Below are 14,227 nucleotides of genomic sequence, written 5' to 3' on the forward strand. Positions count from 1 at the left end.
TGTGTTTATTCAACTCAACACACAAGGGATTTATATTCGCACAATGGGATTATCATAAATCTAATAATAATATCTTATGTCGTACATCCAATAATGAAGTCTGATTGGTCTAATGAAAAGCTCTACTGGATAAAATCAGATTTCTTATGACATTTCAGTAAATCGATGTATTTTGAAGGACAAAATTACAGACATGGCTGGTTGTAACATGTCTCACATGTCTAAATATAACATAATTAATCACTGCATGTGCTGTTATCCAATCTATTTGCTCTTACACCTGTGAACTTCATTTTGATTTGAAATGAATTTCTGAGCTGTTTACACATAATAAACAGAGAGAAGGCATTCCTTGCATCAGCTTTGTTGATTTTCACAAATGGCAGGGTTGCTTGCCTATACAAATGTCATGTTTTCTTTTAGAGAATTATGGACTAAAGGCGGAGACTTGGATATTTGTCATTTGGAATGTAAAGTGTAAATTGTGAGGATGTGGTTTGAAGAAGTGGGTGCTGGAGTTCTAGTTTGCCATTAGTGCATTAATGCACTGTCAGCAAGACTAGTTGGTTTACCTCTGTGTGTATTTATGCTGCTTAAAACATGCAAAGTAAACATGCAAATGAATTTGCATAAATTCTTAGATTTTGGATGGGTGCAATCAATTTGTGCATGTAGCCGCTCTTAAAATACTTCACATAAGCACGTTTATAAGCCGAAAGCCAGTTTATAAGTCAGTGCAAGAAAAATTTTGGCTTTATTGCAGAAGCAGTTTTATTTGGAAGTCTTTTGCTGTCAGGCACTTTTCAGGTTTACTCCCTAAAGTTTCACATTGACCATGTTGAGATGCTCTTCAGTGTCAAACAGAAAAGCTGGGCTGCATTAACACTTTCATTTCAAAACTTGTTAATGGTCACTCCTTCGCTCTTCCTCACATCTCTCGGAGTCACTGCTTTAATAGCCAGCCTAACTCTGTGTTAAAAAAGGGACAACTTGAAATACAAGAGGTTTTTGTGCCAAAGTAAGACAGAGGCAAAATACTCACTTTTCAAACTACCATCAAACAATCATTTTCCACAGCATCAGACTTGAGCTAGCTTCAAATACTATTGGACAACATACAGATTAGATACAAGTAAATCACAAATGGTAAAACTGCAGCCTGCACACAGTGTGTGTGTTTGTGTTCTCTCTCAAATTTTTGCTTATTTAATTTAACAGCATGCTTCTGTTCTCTCACATCCTCTTCCACCTCTTCTCTCTGATTTCTGTTACCTCCTCACAGTCATAGGCAGCTGTTTCACATTAGTAAGTCTCACTTCAAACCATCTGGGTTTACAGTTTTAATCACTGTATCAAAAAGAATATTAAAATAAGATAAGGCAAAATAAGATAAGATAAGGTAAGGTACGATAGACTTTATTGTTCCGGAGGAAATTTGTCTTGAATACATACAATATCTGCTGTTACAAGATACTAGAAGTTCATACATACATTCAATGCATGCACAGACCTGTTGCTACTCCACAGTCACACACACTCAGTACCTATAGTAAATGCACACTCTGCCACCAACCAACAAACTGCACACTGCCCAATGCCCAACATATCTGTTTAACATAGTCATCGTAAAATTTACATTGAATGTATCTGGAAATGTTTCCATTCCAAATATTTGTCCTTCATTATTTGCATGTGACAATGATTAAGACATAATTATGGGTCTTAAGTTAGGAATAGAGTGTAAACCTATGACAGGACCATCAAGAGTAAACAGCTGATACCTATCAGCACTGCTCTGTCAAAGTTGCCTTCCAAAAAGTCAAAATCCACCTCACCCCGTAATGTCTTCTCTTACAAGTGTAGAAATAGAGAATGAACCCTTGTGTTTTACCAGGTGCCCCGATTCAGGTTTGGAGGTATTTACTGACTGTGAACACCTAGTTCAGCCCTGCTGACTGCACACTCCTGACAACACTCTTGAAATCACATCTGCAGAGTCCACATCCCTCCAACTTTGGACAAACCCTCGTGATTCCTGGATGTAGACTTATTGGTCACTAGTGCTAACAAGTGGACTTTGGAGTTAAAGAGGACATATTCCTCATCTTTTGCTGACAGCTAGCTGCCTACCCTCACCACCAGCCCCTTCATCAAACCACCACAGTTTGACCAGTGAGAAAAAGACGATAATGAGCCTTCATATTCAGCTCCAGGTGGGACAGCAAACTAATATACCACACAATAAAGTGTGTAAATAAACTGGGAAGTCTTACTTTTTTTACTAAAGTGTGTTCTCAGTCTTATGCCAGGGACAGACAAGAGGTGGACAAGCCACAGAGCTTTGTGATATGTCAACTTTGGAGAGAGCAGCAGCCTGGTTGACCACACTAGAAGTGCATTTCTTAACGCCGGTCACATGATTTAGCTCTACTGTTCTTTTTTAATCGCACCTAGAACTGATCTATACAATAACCCCATGAAAATTTACAGTAGAAAGACCATCACCTTGTATTATCTGCATTGTGTGTGTGTGTGTGTGTGTGTGTGTGTGTGTGTGTGTGTGTGTGTGTGTGTGTGTGTGTGTGTGTGCATGCGTATGCTCATAGTCAATGCCATTTTACCTAGTTGCACAAAACCATTAGCAAGGTAGAATCTTCTAGCTAACAGCTGACTTGTGTCATTTGTGTTGGTTGTAGCAGCTAAAAAAAACAATTAGTTCGAAGTCAAATGTCCTACTCTCTTCCAAATTTTCTACATAAAGCTCTGTCTACAAAATCACTCCACATAGTAAATCTGTCAAAAGTCTGTGCACACACAGTTTTTATGCCAAACAACCAGTAAAATAAGCTTACAAGCCTGAAACTGACTGTACAAACTTGGCAAACAAGACTTCATAAGCAGGAAACTAAATATTCAAAATTTAAAAAAAGAACCCTGCTAAAGGTGCAAGCACAGACCTTAATATATAAACTTTCAACACCAAATTAACAGGTACAAATACAAATGTGAAAGTGTTTAAAAAAAAAAAGATTACAGGGACAAAACTCAATTTTCAATCATGCCTTTTTGAATGATGTTTTCCCGTAAGGATGGCAGACTTTTTTTTTTTTTTTTACTAATCCATCACTGTGATCCTCTCATATAACCTACTTCCTTTATTTGCACAGACATTTTCTCCTCAATATAACTGCTTAATATACAGTAGTGGTGTATCAGTGACATTTTTGAAGACAGTGTTGCCGATTAAAGACTTTCCCAATTTTCTGCTTTGCTCTCATTTGCAAATACATTACAGCCACCTGCACTATCTCCATGTTTTCCCACCTTTTAGGAGCAGAGATGCATACTGTATATACCTCTAGCTGCACCTCAACCTGCTCGCTTCCCTTCTCCACTTCTTGTCATTCTGATCCCTCTTAAACATGTCAGACTGTCGATCTGCTCCCCAGGGAATCCACTGCTACCAATCTGAATACTGAGCAAAATGCCTGAAAAATAGGGGATGTGGATGTAAGGAGGAGAGAGTGAGATGAGTAGGGAGAGGAGCTCACGTGAGAGGGGTGAGAGGCACGGGGGCAGAGAGAAACAGCATGACATATAATAACTTTGAAAGTATAAACACACAAACAGGCAGTGGATGATTGCTGGCAGATGACTGTTTTAAAGGGAATGCCTCTTAACAAGCTCCCAGGATGCCATGCGAGGGGAACCCAGCCCTGCGCTGATGGGAAGGCACCAAGGAGCTCATTACGAGCCACAGCCCATCCCTGCTAACCTGCCATCTCCTGCCCTACCCTGCTCCATCCACATCTCACAATGAAGGACAGGACCTGAGCTTTGCATCCCACTTTAGACAACGCATGCTAATGAAGAGCGTGTTTGCTGCTGTGTTTGGGCAGATGGTTGTTGGTAGGTTGGTGGTGTCTCTGTGTGTAATTGCTCACGATGCAGAAAAGCCATACTGTTGGTTGTTGGCTTTGACAGTTTGAGCAAGTGTTCAGGTTGATCATGATAAATTCACGGTCCTTTCAGTGTGAAACTCTACAGGTGACATGGCTGCTCTATAGACACTACATTTACGACATTGTTCTAAGTGGAAGCTGACAGCTAAGGCTGGATGATATAGCTGAAAATTTTATCACAATAAAATATTTTATTTCAGTCTATCAATGATCATTGAGAATTTCTAACCATCTTGGCCCCCGCGGTGCCCGGGAGCATCCATTCTATATTTCACTGTAATGCCTGGGAGCACTCATCATTTTAAAATCATTCCCAGTGTATAAAAACACATAAAAAAGTCCTGAGCTTTACTTTAAGTTGTCATCAATAACCGGGACCAGAAATATATATCATAACATTGAGGTCTGTGATTTTTTTCACACTGTTAGTAAACAGCTGGACCTCCCTGGCTCTCACTGCCAGAGATGAGCACTGTTGTCTGGAGGAGGTATGACGAAGAGTCAGTAGGGAGGACTGACCAGTTTGTAAATACCACATATAAACTCAGCGTTTCTTCTCATATAAGTCGGCAAAAATACTACCTACTCTACCATTGTGGAAAACGAAAAAGACATTGTGATTTTTTTTTTAAATTTCTGCTAGTGATGGAGTCTATTTTCCACAGGGAGATGCCATAAAGAGTTGGTAGGGTTGACTGACCGGGTCACAACTTTTCCCACATATAAATTCAGTGATTTTTCACATGCAAGTTCCTAAAAGCACTACCTACTACTTGTCTGTTACTCTTGTTTTTTCTTATAACATAGTTGTGTCTGTAAGTGAGGATTCTCAATGAAGTGCAGTCACACAGTATTTTTAATAAAGACCAAGAGAACAAAATGTTGAATTCAACCATTTTATTTTGAATTTGACCACCTTACATTGATTTTTATGACTATTTATTTCGGGACACAAACACTGTGTGGGCCTAGGTCCACATAGTGTTTTTCTCTGGCAAAAACTTCTGGCAGGTCGCTGGGATGAAGCAGTGAGAGAAAAAACACTGTGCGTGGGTTTGACATTGTGATTGACATTAGCTACAAAGCTAATTTAATGCTACGTTAAGGGAGTGTTGACTCCACAGCTAAGCTTGCAACGTTCAGGGTGATAAAAGCACAACACTCACCTGCAACATTCAGTGTCCGACTGATCTGCTCCAACAAATTGGCTTTTCTGTCTCTGTCTCATATATGGAAGGACAGAACAAGCCTCTCCATTTTCTCGGTTACCAGAGTGATGAGTCCCCATCTAGTATATGACTGGTTGCCTTAAAAAAAGCAAAAGTGACGACAGCAGCGCCTTTCTGAAAAGTTTAGAGACCTCAGCGCTCTGAGTTGCTCCACAGAAATGGTAGAGTGGAAAACAGACACTGGACAAAGCACTTCTTCTCAAAGCGTTACGCTGGTGCTCTCTCCTTGCGGGGAACAGTTTAAAAAAGATGCTGCTGCTCAGAAGGACACAGGCCCCTAACAGACTTTCAAAAAGCAGACAAAAACTGCCATACTAGCAAGCTGACCTGCTGTTTTTTATTAACAATTTCCTCACCATCTGCACTCATTTTTGCACACCACACTGTTTCTATTATTGCGTCACATGTCGATGGTGCAAATGAACAACACACCTGTTAAATGTGTAGCTGTTTGCTTGTCACACTCCATTATTAAGGGATATGATCGGCCGTTTATGAGCCAGGGCATACTCGTTATGTGCTGTCATGGCGGTTTAACTTTGATTCATTCAAATGAAACTATTGAACATTTTATTTAACTATTTTCTTATTGCTACTGATGAAGGCGTCTATTGCTAATACATACAGTAACACCTATGCTATGACCTACTGACAGCTGTCTGTAGCCTTCAGCTTTAAGAGAGAAATAATAATAAGACTGAAGTCTTAACTGCAGCTAAAGAATAAGACTTTTCTTCTTTTTTCTTCCTTCTTTTTTTTTGTAATTCGTGTTTTTCCTTTCTTTTGTCATTCTGTATGCTGTACAGTTCATGGTGTAAAAATTGTCTTCTCTAGTCAAAGGTTTCTTTCCACCCATGGCTTGCAAACACATTTAATTGCTTGTGCCATATGTTGCTGAGGGCTCAAAGCCTTTGTTGTACACAGTGAGGAGGAAAAACGCTGGACCATCGTTAGTTGCGTTTTGTGCCGTAAATGTGCTCTCAGTGGGTTTTTTTTCTCCTTCACCCACAATGCATCAGGCAGTCATGGGCCCTTTATACACAAGTTGTTATCACACGGACCTTTCAGCCAGTACGCCGTCACATAGAGGTCAAAGCTGCCGTTCTTAAGCTGTTGATTAGTTCTACCACAAGATAGTGTGACCAACTGTTGTTACATGACCTCTTAACTTCAGTCTGTTTCACTTTCCAGTTGTTTTACCATTATTGATGCAATGTAACTGTAGCATTTGTTTGTTCAATGAATATGGTGTGGTTAACAATCATGTTGTCCCATCCTCAATACAAAAACAGCCCTATAGGTCATCTGTGCAAGCAGCTCATTGTGGACCCATATTTTTGTTTATTTTTAGTCAGTGACCTCTTGTGGCCATAGTAATTAAGATAGGAGCAGTTTCATAGCTTTCAGTCATTAAGCTTAATGGAAGCCTTCATGGACGGACTTGATTCAACGCACTTCCAGTAATGATCATAATAGCTGTCTGTATGTCACTTGCTGCAGGATGCATGCATATGTAAAGTGTGGTACAATTGTAACGAAAGTACAAATATACAGTTTAATGCATGTGTCAAAAACTGCAGTTTGCGGATCAACAGTATTCAAAACAATGTAGACTTTGGTCAACGCCAAACAACTATTGCAAAAAAAAACTTATTCTTTCTTGTGAGGGAGCATTTGAAAAACAATTTCTTCTTGGTCTCCTCATTTCATACATCTGTGTCTGTTCAATAATGATAGGCCCCTGGTGATTGCATTATTTATAAACTCAAAACTGCAACACCTTGTACTTCTAAAACAACAAAAAAAAATGGCTCCTACAAGCAATATAAGAGGGAGAAAGTCCATGCATGGAGGCAGTGGGATGGATGGATGGACGGACGGACGGACGGACGGACGGACGGACAGACGGACGGATGGATGGATGGATGGATGGATGGATGGATGGATGGATGGATGGATGGATGGATGGATGGATGGGTCAAACAAACACAACTTTCACCTGGGAGACTGGGGTCTGTGTCCCGTGTGAAACCAAAAGTCAGAAGTTTTAAGTTGTATCATGTTACATACATGACTTATGTTATGTGATTTAAGTAACTTGCATCATGTGACTTAACCACATGCTTAATGTATTAGTTACGTGATGTATTTGAGGTTTCGTATGTCTGTCACTGGTACTTTCCACAGGTCATGTTGGTTATGTTGGCCTATTCTGTCATTTAGATATAATTACATGTTGTAAACAACGTATGTTAATGTGTGATAAACATCAAACAGAGCTAAACATAATATAGTTACCTAAGTTGCTTAGGACCTTGGGGACAAGCTACATACAGTATCAGCTGATATTTGCTTATTGCAGATATATTGGTATTGCTGTAAACAGCATGCTGGCTATATAAATATCAAACTTTTTATTTAATATTGAGAAACTGTCATTAAATTGTTTATCCAACAGAGAGCACAGACAAGTTGATCTTTACACTGTGAAATGTATCGCTCAGTATGTATCTTGGTCACACACAAAAAAAAAAATCTAAGGGATCGTAGTTTGTTTATGGCCTCATAAATATCAGTTTGCTCGTGCTTAAATTTAGATTCAGCCTGCTCTATGGCATAATGAAGTAAACATTTCACTCTGCTTATTTTCACAAAAATCCTCTGTAAGCTAAACCACCTCAACTAGCAGCAAAAATATGAAAACACGGAAGAGATTTCAAACAAACCACATATCAGATCAGTTACAGCGCAGCTTTGATTGTCATGTTTATCAAGCCAGAGACGTTATCATGTTGGTGTCCAGCACTGTGCTTTTAAAAAGGACACAGAGGTAGATTAAAATGCAAGAACTTTTAAGCTATTATTCTCACAATTCTAAAGTAATAAAGGACAGTATGTATTTTTAAATCCCAGCAAAAGTGTGGCATCAGTTCAACCCAACCAAGGTAAACTAAAGTAACCTCAGCCCTGCGGTGTATAAGTAGTACATTTGGATTGTGGAGAAAAAAGGTTAAAAAAAATACAGTCTCTTCCTCCTGCTTGAAGAGTAATAATGAGGGCCAGGTTGGCACCTAGACCTGCTTCTGGCTGGCAGCCTAGGGGAGGTTCACACTAATCAGCCTGGTGTGAAGGTATTAGCCTTGCCTGTCTGCTTGGACCGCCTCATTAAACACCTCACCTGATGGGTGCCACCAACCAGAACCTTATCTTAAGTCCCTCAGTTTGGCCTTCTCCTTCTGTGAATGTCCCTGACACTATCAGCTCCCTGGGCACCAGGCTCAAGCTCTCAAGTCCCAACGAACTGGAGCCTACAATGGAGGGATACATGCCTGTAAAGTGATCTTGTACAGTGATATTTAGCTCACCTCTGCACTATTGTGTCTTACGTTTATTGAGACCTACAACATCTTCATACGTTCAAATTCAGCCTAGTTTTAATGCAAGTGTTTCGATGAAAGTTTAGATTCATGCATGGCTAAATTAAAATTAAATTATTTTTTTGCTTCATACAACCTGGTTCTTATTTGTGTATTTTTGTCCCACATTCCCATTGGCAATAATTACACTGTACTCACCAAGATAATTGATATGTGGAAACCCCAGTGACAGTGATAAGTCAAATTGTCAGTCAGCTTTATAAAAGAAACTTAAGTTAGTCAAACTTATTTAAAAGAAAAAATCAAAATGAACAGTTACAGTGTAGCTGGACTCTCTGTTGTAATTATTCACAACACTTGGCAGACCAGCTTTGACACACTCTACCATGCGCACACTGTTTTCCTGTGCAGAGGGGGATTATGATGGACATTTTGGGTGTGTTTACTTTCAACTTTATGTAGCAAAAAAGTGGTTTAGGTAATGTAACTAATATTTTGGCTTGTTTAAGGGAGCATATTGCATACTATATGTAGAGCTTGGGAACACGGGACCCTGTAAACATCGGATCTGGGGAGCATGACACCCTGGACACATAGTGCCTTAGGAACATAGGAAGAATAGAATAGAATAGAATTGAAAGAGAATGGAAAACACTTCAATGTCTACCATTTGTGTGCAAATGGTAGAAATTTGTATTTGCTTGTGCAGAAAAACAGGCACATATAAACACAACATATGACATACAATAAAAAACACTTACATCAGGGGTCGCGTTAACCGAATATTTTCCGTCATTGACCGGTTTTTTAAAACGGTGACGGAAAAATCTGAAGGTCATCTGTCATTTTGACAGGTTGCAATTCACAGCCCTGACCACTTAGTGGCGAGTGAGCATATTAATTAGCTATTAGGTTCGTTCGAGATGAACTGCGCCTCGCCTGGAGAGACGAGATCAGGCGGCCGCAGCAGGAGGTGGAGACAAAAAGCTGCAGTCAAGTCGGACAGTTTTCAACAGACTTACGAGAGAGTAGAGGAAGAGACATGAACATCCTGTTAGATCACCTGTAGGTTACCTGTAGTCTGCAGATCATGTTCATAGCTGAAGAAATAAAGTGTGTTCTTGATCGCTGATTGAAGTAAAAATAGAAGAGATCCTCCTTTTGACGCTTGTAACATCTGTTCTTTTATCTGCCTTGTAAAGCACTAAACTGTTCTTTTGATAAATCATATATATAACCTTTATTATTATCAGACACCTAATATCTGCTTGCTGACAGATTAAAACTTCATTGCACAACAGAAGATTGATATGTCCAGCATTAAATATTACAATTACACAGAAAATTTGTATTTTATACAACACGTGGTGTTTGTTGTCAAAATTAAGAGCCAATCAGAGCCCGTCAGCTTGTCAATCAGGTGACAGCCAGGCGTTTGCAGTCGGTGGAGAGCAGCTGCGGCATCTGGCTCTACAAACTGTGGCCGCCTCGATCTCGTGAGGTTATCGTTGCCCACATGTGCATGACGTCAGTGCAAGTCGGGATCAAGTCGGACACAAATCTAACCGGCATGCACTATGCGGCGATCACCGCTGATCAATTCTGCATAGGCCTGGCTCATCTTGAACGCACCTAGTGTCACAGCAGCTGAGTGTCAGCAGCTGAAGTTTCTTCAAAAAGCCTAGTAGTGGTGTTGATATAAGAGGTACGGTGTGGATTCTCTGTTCAGCTTGTTCGGACTGAATATTAATTAAAAATGACTGAAAAGTAAATGCTATTGAATATGTAATTATGATCATTTTAAAAATTAAAGTGACGGGTAAAAACAGATAATGACGGGATTTTTATGAGCCTGTCAGTCAAAATGACAGACAATGAAAAAGTCTAGCGCAACCTCTGACTTACATAGAGACACAATAGAAGAGACATTAAAAAGAGCACCAGGTACTTGATGATGAGGACTGAGTCAGGGTGAGGTGAGAGATCAAATAGGTGTCAAGTGCTGTGTACTGATGAAGTAGGTTGACTTCAAAAAGTTGCTGTCCTTACTGATTAAATATTTAGACCCTGGGGACACTGGACCTTAGGAACATATCACTCCTGGAACAGGGTCCTTGAGAACATAGGACTGTGGAAACATGGGACCCTGGGAACATCAGACATTAGGACACATAGGACCTTGGGAACATAAGACCCTAGAAACGGAATCCTGGGAACATATGACCTTATAAGCACAGGACCCTGGGGACATAGAACTCTGGAAACATAGGAGAAACATAGGACCCTAAGAACATAGCATCCCTCCAAATAATATAGAAACCTGGGAACATAGGACCCTGGAATCCTAGGATCCTTCTTGGGAACATAGAACCCTATGTCCTGATCCCTTGCATTTCCAGATTAAAATGATATCATAACCACCAGAAGTACAGTGTTAATGTAACCTGCAGAAATGAGGGCCAAAATTATACAAACAGTACTGTGGTGAACTACAGAGACAACACTGTCCTAATACTCTGATTGTCCTGTAATATTGCTATTAGCAGACATGCACAGTGCATTAGTATCAAAGAGATACTAATGCATAGCATTTGCCTTCATTGTCTCTCTTGTGGTAGTTATGGAGAGCTACATGCGCTGCAAAATCCTTTGGACATCAAAGAGTGTTACGTTCCGTGATTAAAGCTTCACAGTAAATATGGTGGGATAGAACAGAGCAAACATGACGACAGCCAAGCTCCTGTTGAAGACAAACAAACAGGGAACTTTCAACCTCTTACAAAATGGTACAATCTAAAGGGAGCAAGAATAAGAGCAATCTTTGCCCCCCCATATGGCTGCTGTGGGGAGCTGAGTATTTGCTTAAACAGCATGGTGGATCAGAAGTCAAGTGGCTAGATTCATTTGTTGGAGTGCAGAGGGAGTACTCAGAGTTAGGAGTGCCACAGAGAGGAGGAGGAGGAGGGGAGGATGAGTGTTAGAGGATAAAGAGAATGGCAAGCCGTAGGAGGTGAGAGGTAGATAAGCCTGGAGAGAAAAGAGACAGACCGACAGACAGACAGAAAGAGAGCAAGAGCAACACAGGTAGTAAGAGGACGCGAGAGAGGGGAAGAGAGGCTTCAGTTCCCAGCACTCTCAGACAGGCACTCTTCCCCAGAGACTTCTTATCTACAGGGGGCATCTTTGACTTGATAATCCTGCTCCTCGTCACTTTTACCACCCTGAACTCCCCCCACACACATTCACACACAAACGCACCTCCACCTCTGCACCCCTGCCCAGGGCCCAGGGGAGTGAAGAGCTACCTGTCACTGTGCCTATACCTCCAGGCAGCTTGTGGGGCAGGGTGGTGAGGGGTGGGGGGTTGTCACCGTGCCCGGCTAAGAAGTCACCTTTCGGGGATATGAATCTTAATAAGGTGAGGATGAAGGGGGGCTGGAGGAGGTGGTAGCAGATGCATGCTGCTGCTGTTACAGTATGTGTGTGTTTGTGTGTGTGTGTGTGTGTGTGTGACAGATGGGGAGTTGTGGAGTGCTGACAGGCCCTGTATGCTTCCTGGCTGCCAGATTATTTTTGGTAATTTATAACCATTGTTGCTTAAAGGAGCTTTTATCTTCAACGGTTGCTGATATAACAACAGTCCAAAAACAGCAAGGCAACCGGCTCCTGTAGGCTGCAACTTATTTTTGTGTTTATGCTTTCTGTGTTTTTTTGTATTTGTGTGGTCGTGTGTTTGTATTTGTATGTGGTGGAGCACTGAGGGTAGGTGTGCACTCACTCGTAGAAATGAGTCTTTGTGAGAAGGTGAACAGACAAACAAGGGAACTGAAAATGTACTGTACAGTACATGAGTCCAAATAGTGTAACAGCTTGAGTTTATGAAAAATGACGTGTTTGTTTGTGATCACTATTGTTTAATGTATTGAGCAAAGTGTTATGCTGCATTCATGTTCTTCTCAGTTGGTTCCATTTTCCAAGTTGAGAAGTTGTTCTTTTGTGTGTTCATGAGTTTTTAAGTTGTAATGGAAACAACATGGACAGTATTAAGAGTAGAGTTGGGTTGATGTTGTTGTACTTGCATCTTGGTGATGGATTGCCTGAGACCGGCATCCTAGTGAAGATTCATGTTGCACCAGTACGTTCATTCAAATAAATAACTTTTCTAACTAATCTAGGTCCCTTTACATGGACAGCAACGGTTACAACCAATGGCATATTACAAATATTGTATAATATGAAACATTTACTTTGCTATGTTTTTGTGGACATGGATCAGAGGCTGTGTTTCTGACACATGAACCAATTAAAAGTGTGTTTCAGACGTGTGTGACAGCGCTGATCCATAGATGTATTAATAGATCAATGTGTTGATCTCAACATGAGATTGATAAAATTTGCAGTGATGACAATTTTGAGTTCAACCCTGCGGTAGGCATCACATGACTGTGGTATTGCGGTAATGCAGTTATCGTCATAGGCCTAATAGAGAACTACATGTAATTAAGCTCGCAGTTTAACTTCATTTTGCAGTAACTTGCTGGTAGTTCACATACATATATATTTGTAGAGTAATTGAAATTGTTAAATTAAAGGATTAAAGTAATGGAATGATTTTAAAATTATTATTTTACCTTTGATTCTCTATTGACTGATGTACATTCCGTACAAAACGAAGGCTGGTATTCCTTAAACTTGCAATTTTTTTGCTTGCATGTGACTTTTTGTATTATATATCACTAGAATTTTATACCATTTTATATTTTCAATTTGATCTCTCTCTCTTTTTTTTTTTAATGAAGAAGCATGAACTACTTTTTTGAGTAGCTTTAGTTAACCACACTAGATTTCTCCTAAGGGTAGCAGTGCTGTAGTTGAGTTTTTTTCACTGTGAATTAATTGGTAACTTGTAAATCTATGCTTTCAAAGTATCTTCATCAACGCTGCACATATTGGCTCTGTAGAAATTGGATTGCAGTGTCAGGCAGGTAAGTTTGGTGTTGAACATCATCTGATGCATTTGGACACATCAGTGATGTAACCTGAGGTCACAGAGTGTTTAGGGTCTTTCAACATAAGATGCACTCACCCATGCCTCCAGGCTAGAATCGACCAGTTCCCACCTTGTATCCAAGTCTTATCAGCAGTCCACGCTTCAGTCTTCATTATTCATGGCCATCCTGAGGCCTTCCATACAATCTCTGATGGTATCAGTGGTAAATAAGTTAAATTCAAAAAATTCTGCAGTGGTAGTAAATCACAGCAGCATTGAAAAAAAAACATAAAATGTGGTTTTCAAAAGTTGTCCAATGTAATCACAGTTAGATATACTGTGCACGCATCCCTCTCATTTCATCTTACTAACTCAAGTTTAACAAGACAAAGGACACGATCAGACAAGCTTTAGTTCTGTCTAAAAAAAAACACACCCCTCTCTTTCATGTGAATGAGGCCAGTCTAGTGATGCAGGGCGTTGCTGGGGCAAACAAACACATGGATGTCCTGCAAAGAAAGTTGACCAAGACTCAATTTTTGTTAGACCACAGTACAACGAGGTGGCTGATTAGACACATACAAATTGACATTCTTGGCAAATTACTTTGTAATGTAAATGGTGTATATAAAACATTCACCACACAAATGTCAGATTATTGCCTCCATG

This window comes from Lutjanus erythropterus, chromosome 2 (genome assembly GCF_056507025.1).
Source record: "Lutjanus erythropterus isolate fLutEry1 chromosome 2, fLutEry1.hap2, whole genome shotgun sequence".
In the NCBI taxonomy this organism is placed as follows: Eukaryota; Metazoa; Chordata; class Actinopteri; order Lutjaniformes; family Lutjanidae; genus Lutjanus; species Lutjanus erythropterus.